The sequence below is a fragment of the Ptychodera flava genome (assembly GCF_041260155.1).
Source record: "Ptychodera flava strain L36383 chromosome 3 unlocalized genomic scaffold, AS_Pfla_20210202 Scaffold_27__1_contigs__length_13241970_pilon, whole genome shotgun sequence".
Lineage (NCBI taxonomy): Eukaryota > Metazoa > Hemichordata > Enteropneusta > Ptychoderidae > Ptychodera > Ptychodera flava.
Genome location: NW_027248281.1, coordinates 4,374,104 through 4,381,556, shown reverse-complemented (window position 1 = coordinate 4,381,556; position 7,453 = coordinate 4,374,104). Strand labels below are relative to the sequence as shown.

At 35.4% G+C, this 7,453-nt stretch overlaps 1 long non-coding RNA gene across 1 annotated transcript; it reads right to left on the bottom strand.

The window, feature by feature from the left end:
- Positions 1–3,354: 3,354 nt before the first annotated feature.
- LOC139126330 (uncharacterized) lies at positions 3,355–7,453 on the bottom strand. Its single transcript, XR_011550534.1, has 3 exons — positions 7,352–7,453; positions 7,042–7,217; positions 3,355–3,914 (listed from the first exon to the last, which is right to left on the bottom strand). It is a non-coding gene; the product is annotated as an uncharacterized lncRNA (long non-coding RNA).

Genomic DNA, 7,453 nt, shown 5'->3' with positions numbered 1-7,453 from the left:
TCAATCGATCTAAATAATCCAATACCTATAGATAAAACACATGTCAAGAATGCGTAATTTGCAATTTAACATAGGAATAACTTGAAAAACGTCATATCTTTCGAAGTGTTATGCCTTCACATCTCATCCTTACAGAAATATCTGAAGCTCTATCACCTAATGTAGCCATATTTCAGCTATTAATATTTTCGTGTCAAAGTTTCAAACTCACAACGTACAAATGTTAAATCAACGGTGCCTTGGCCCTTGGCATCATGACGCGATGACGTCACATGCTGAATACGAGTGAAATATGAATGTACATTGCACACTATCTCAACTAGATTTTAAAGGAAAATTGCAAAAGACTACAACAACAATTTTCAATCAGAAGCATCATGATAAATTAATATCTGAAGATAGTGCTAAAAAGTGAGTTGAAGTTACTCTCGACATATTGCGAAATATTCTAAATCTTGCCATGACATTTGTCAAATGGCTGCTATGACTTATTTGTCTCTATCATGGAGATAAACGATGATAAAACAGAACTTTAATTCAACAATCCATACAGAACGGGTATAATCAAATATCTGCATTTTTATCCAGGAAACATATATATAAAACAATACTTCTTAATGTTTATAGAAAATGAATAAATGTATTGATGCTTAATAACTGTTAGTCACATCCCTTCATAATATTCTCGACAACAGTATCATTCTATTTAACACTGATTCTATATCAATCGATACAGAAACTTAAAAAAGTATTCCATACATAACATACTTAATTTGCGTTCATTATCAAGTTTATATTTTATCACGCATAGAGTAAAAACAATGATAAAAAGATAATTGTCTTCACTCATCCGCTAGTGACACTATTTTGAAAAAAACAATTTAAACATCCCAGAAAATCATAGTTTTAAGAAGTTTTTATGAATTGTGAAGTTTCTAAAAGTGACTGACCTTTGAGTTCGGAGAGAGGGCGACAATTTGTCGCGAGATGGCGCCCTTGCGTTCTATTTGTCCGAGATACAATGGAAATGCGCTGATTTTTTGATCCCGTGATATTCAAACAATGGTTCAACAAAAGAGCTCTGATCTTGCATATTAATGAAGTAAATATGTATAAAAATGATAAGGTTGCCCAAAACACGTGTGTGAATCCACTGCATCTGAAAGATTTATTAGTATCACAACAGAGTAAACTGACAGAATACATTTCTGCAGACTCCAGTGTTTATGATAGGATGATCGCAAAATCTTTGCAGCCAGTAACTACCATGTACACCCTTACAAATGCCAAAGTAACTAGTGGGCGGGGTCTTCATCTTGTAGCAAAAATTATCGTCGATTCTCAACTCGAAAGTCAGCCACAGAACACCTGCCTTAATTTTATCATTTTAAATCATGATTTCATTGTTTTCAAAAGCACCAGATTATTTCGTGCATTTGAACCTTTTTCTGCATAGAACAAAATTGATAAGTGATACATTTTACAAGTCAATATTTCATTTACTCTCTGGACTACTTTAAAATGAAATTGTTGATGTCATTTCTAATCTACCAGATGAAATCGATTTTCACTTCAATAAATATCTGTATATGAGTTCACTGATAATTTACGCCACTAAGTATCACCAAGGAATGACTATTTAACGTGATGTCACAGATGTATGAATGCATAGTCATAATTAATCTAGTCTAACAACTACGAGTACTCATCGATGCCAACTTGTATTATGATTAATATGTTACACTCGACTACCATCAGCAAAAACAAAAAACCTGAAAATAACTAAAATGTTGCAAACGAATCTAATATTCTACCTAACATGTAAATATAAAGTGTAAATATAAAGTTGTTTTCTCGTACGCAAGCAAACATAGAAAATGGGGAAAAAATCAAAATGGTTTAATCAGCTTTTGTTGAAAAAGAGTCTTCTGAACTTTGCATAAACTTTTTTCTGTCCCGCTAACTAAATGTTTTGACAAAAAAAAAATACAAAGGAGTTAGATATACTTTTTCGCATAGCTGTTTCTTCTTGCAGTTAAATTTGACGTAGTCCAAATCTTTCTTCCAAATATTGCTGCTAAATGTGAACTCATGAATAAGACTCTTGTTTTCTTATCGAACTTTTACTTCCTGTTGTCTCACACTACATATATTACTTTAATAAATTGTAAAAATCGTTTAATATGAGACCGTTCATAGACACATTGTCAATTTACAGTGGTATATTTGAAACGTCTTGGTAGCCCCCAGGGACAGAGATAGTACTGACGTGATGGATAAATATTATTTCAAGTGAAAAAATCGATATGTACTGATTTTAAAAATTGCATTCATTCATTTCTGCCAGATGCTTAAATCAGCAGATTTACGGAGAGGCATCATCTGGGCACGGTATTCTCTCTTAACCCATAGCCAGCGATTGGAAGGCCCCTTTATCACGCGGATGATTTCGTCATTTCCGCTTCGCAGAATAAATCGCAAACGCGCCGACGCGTTTTCCATGGTCTGCGGGTGCGCTTGTGCGAAATTCAAGAAGAGATTCCGCTTTGGAACGAAGTAATCGGGTAAGTTACCTTCTCTCAGGTAATCAAGCAGATACTCAAGTAACAATTTGAAGTAATCATCAGTCTCTTTCCAAGCGCCTGGTACCATATCCAGCATGTGAAGAAAGACGGTCTTCAAGTGGATTTGGTTGACCCAGGCTAAATTCTCGTCTTTCTTACAGAAACCAGAGCAAGTTTCAGCACCCTACGTTTCTTCTCAGTCACATTTTTCATTTTCTGCTGATGCTTGTCAAGCAGAGCGATCTTCCATTTTCCGATGGTACCCTCCTTTTCATCGAAGATGTCCGGCTTTGCAATTAATATCTGTGAACAGGTGTGGTGTAAATTGGTCAAGTAAAGAGATATCAGATTACTTTTATGAGACGAGGAATGTCTTCGTCATATTGTGACAACCATGTTACTTTGATTTGTCACAGAAATGTAAATTGGATTTAGTATCGAAGGAATTGTGATTGCTTTCATATTTAAATTAACTCGTGCATTAGATAAAAATCGTTAAATTGATCATGTATGTCATAATCGATTTAAAAAATATATTTATCAATGTACAGTAATATTACAAAGTCGCATGATTGTATTAATAAAATGGGACTAGATCTTGTAGCTTTCCCAATAAATAAATTAACTTTCAAAAAGAAATAATCCTCAAAAGCCCAGACTCTCTCCTCTCTCTCTCTCTCTCTCTCTCTCTCTCTCTCTCTCTCTCTCTCTCTCTCTCTCTCTCTCTCTCTCATTATGCTTTATTTGAAATTCTTCAGGAAGTTTACATCTGAGGATGTAATGTCATTACCTTTTGTTGGAGCACACACATGGTATCAGCTCTATCTTGATGGTCTTATTTCTGACCTCTTTTGTTTTATAGTTCCACACCACTTTCAAAGTAGTTCCATCCATTTCAGTCAGCATTTGTTTCTCATCATCGTTGTCGCTCACCGCTTTCTGAAGGACGCTCTGGAATCCATGAAGCACTTTCTGGGAGTGGAAAACAGTGCCCTCACCGAGCACCATCTCAGAAAGACTTCCACTTCCACCAGACACTTTGATGAAATCATACCCAGACTGTCAGCTGAAGCAACCTGTGATATGACGAATAGGGCTGACTGGTCGTGCCAGATATCCAATTCCACGAAAACTTCAAATTCATCCGGAGCCTTGACCTTTAACCCCTCAAAGGCACTTCCGGTTTTCACCCAATCATCTTTCAGATTAATGCCATACTTTCTGAGAAGAGATCTTTCAACTTCAGTTTCAGATTATCGATCACACATCCACTTGACCTTTCGCAAATCTAAGCTCTTTTTCGGCAATGCACACTTCTTTCCTGTAAAAGGTCTTCAAAATTTGTTCCAACTGTTGACGAAACACAAACATACATTAGATATAATCTGGTCACAAGATACATACTTCTGCTTCATATTTCGTTCCAAATCGAGAGTCACGGTCAAATAATTTGGAAGACTCTACAAAAGAATAAATATGTAACAGAGAGCATTTCAAATACAATATTGCAATATTTATAGCCGGATTCGAACTAAGGAGAGTGCGTTAGGAGAGTAAATTGTAACAAATCTGCGGAATGCCTGATTAGTAGTGCACTGCTTCTTACAAGGCCGATTGTATTATTGACAATAGTTTTATTTTTATTGTTTTGTAAACGTTTTGTCTTCAGGCCCCTTGTCTTGGTTGCGAATGGTACCAAGAATCCTTGTTTATTTTACAGCTCCTCATTCTCGACGAGGCTCTAATTTTCATAATTATTGTAACTTCATGATGTCAGTGCCTAGGTTCATCCTGCAATTCATCGAGCTTTTCATTCGTAGTGATGCCGATATCGAATGATGAAGAGAGATACTGGAAGACACCTCGCCAAGTCTTGTTAACACGCACGAATCATTTCATTACTTTAATAGCGTAAGTTATCTAGCATAATGATTTGTTAACCTTGTGGTATCGGTGAGGAAAGTTTTAGCAGATAGGGAGGCCTATAAATACCTGAAGATGTGCAAAGAAATTGCAGTTCTAATCAAATTAATGATGCACAGAACATTACAAAAACGTTTCTGACACAGTTTAGCATTCTCAGTTCGTTTATTTTTGTGTCTGTTAGACAGCTACCAAAACGGAAATTATATTGTTCAGCCATTCAATTTGTATACGTTTCGGGTTGACCTCCAGCTCGTTGGAAAAGGTAATCTATATGTACACGTAATCTATATGTACACGTTATCTATATGTACACGTTATCTATATGTACACGTAATCTATATGTACACGCACACGTTACACAAATTCATAGAATCCAATGAAACCGATTTAAAAAAACAAATATAGACCTAAATCGACAACCTTTGAATACAACTGCGGGTCAGCCACTAATGCGATACTTAGACTATTGATATCAGTTTCGGAAACTCACTCTCTTTAAAGAGCATAATTATCAATGAAGATACTTGGACTCACTAACTTGTACAGTATATTTTGATCCACCACTCGTAGGAGTTCATTTTATGCTCATGGAGTAATTAAAGTTTTCACCAGCTTATAAATTTATCTTCACAGAATGAGCACTCAGTAATGGCGGCTATTTTAAACTTTAAAGTATAGATAAGATGGAGTAAGTTGTTTCTCTATTGCCAAATTTTGCACAACTACCCAATTATTCATGATTTCGAAAGGGAATGATTTAAAGTTTCCTCAGCAGTAAGTTTGAGCACAAGTTCATAGTCTTTCAATTCGGTGGCGCGTACTACCGTAAACCTTGAAATAACCTTGACCTTAATATAACATCACTGACTACTCTTACGACTACTAAAGTGAATACAAACTGCAAATATTAAAATAAAACTAGTTACAAAAAATGTACTTTTTTACCGATCATTTCATTTTTCTTAGCAAGAAAACAAAAACTAAAACTAAATATAATACTAAATATACATTAAAAAATTAAACCTAAAACTAAGTATAAAACTAAATATAAAAACGCATGATTGTCATCTTAATCACAAACGACTGAATTGATTGGTAACAAAACACTCGATTCGGTCACAGGGTTCACATCGTGTCAATACGCAAATTATCATTCCATTTATAGATTTGTTGCAAGCATTCTTATTGATTTTATTAGAATTAGTGGTTGGGGTGAAATAAAGGTTTGCACAAAGGAGGAATATTAAAGCAAATATGAATGTGTGCTGTAAAAAGCGTCGAAAGAGCATTATCGCCAGTTAAACGATGTCACCAACCATCCAGTGTTCACATGTGTTCCCTGCGTATGTTTAAATGACCAATTGCGACATCAACATATACGTACATGGAAAAGTGTTTCTAAGGTCATCTACGTTAATTAACATTCGGAAATTTGTTTCAGTTCATAAGATACGGCAGATTTAATAAGAGTGGTAATGCTCTCAACATTTGAGTGACTATGTGATCGTTTTTATACCAGCAGATTTCACAGTTATTTTCGCCCCTAAGGATTTTACGTATGCCCCTTTTTCAGTGTTTTATAGTGGTGACATAATACTGTACTTTTTCAATGAATTCATACAGATAGACGACACGTTTATGATGATGATGTATGTATGATGATGATGATGATGATGATGATGATGATGATGATGATGATGATGATGATGATGATGATGACGGTGGTGGTGATGGTGATAAACAGCAATTGCTAAAAAGTATAAAAGGAATTGAACCAAAATGTGCCACAAAAGGTCTGAAATATTTCTTATAAAAGATTCGCAGTCAATGACATATTTTTGTAAAGCGTTATTCCCTGTCATGTGAGAACGAAATCAGTTTTTTAAAATTAATATGCAGTTGACGAGCAGAATGGACCCCGATGTTTCATCATACATGGACGACCCTGGATGCGAATGTAAGGCGTGGCACTGTGTACCCTATACACAGGTTAGCTGTGCATGTCTGATCACGCTGCGAAATATACGCACCACTATTGGATACTTGTGTTCCGAGGTTGTATCGGCGTAATATAGATTGAACACTTTTTTCTACGGGTCGGTTAATTTTAGTAACTTCCGCATAACCAGGTAATCAATTTGTACTTAACAGCAAGGTTATCGTTGAAATAGTGGAAGGTTGCTGTTAATTTCACTAGCTTTTTTAAATGATCAAAAACTGTAACAACAGAGCAAGTACTTTTACAAACTCTCTGTAGAGAATGATGTCATTGTGTTGAATTGATGACATGAAATGACAGGACACATAAAAAGAGACCACACCCCATGTCTACAAGTACTGACAATAGTGTTTTTTTTATATTTTCCCCGTGTTATTAGAAAGATAATTACGCTGCACTGAAAAAATATATTTTAAACGTTTAAGACTATGATCCGCCACTGCGATCAGTATCCGTTGTAAAGCATTTTATAATTTCACGAAACTTAGTCCAACAAGCAAAATGTAAACGAAATGGAAAGTAAAATAAAAATATACAAAATAAACCACTCACCTTTCTTGGTCTTCTGAAGCCTAATATCAGAATAATGAGAATTCCTACCACCACACCAACACCAATTTCCAACATTTTCAACGCTACTAAAGTTGAGCTCGATAGTCGATATCTTAAATTTCGGCTGTCGTGTTTGCAGTGCAAGCCCCAGGCTATTAATTGCGTTTCCTTAAATCCTGAAACAAATACATTAAAGGATGTCATATTGACTGGCGGAAGAGGTTTCCACCAATGTAACACACAATATAAGGCAGTTTTTGATAAATATCAGTTACGTATATTCAGGTAAAATACTGCAGCGAGAACCTACCTCGATAAGTTCCTGCGAGTTAATACCGCCAGGGATAGACGCAGTGATCGCTCTGCGAGTAAACAACAGCGGAAACAAAGAGTTATTCTTAGAGTTATACAA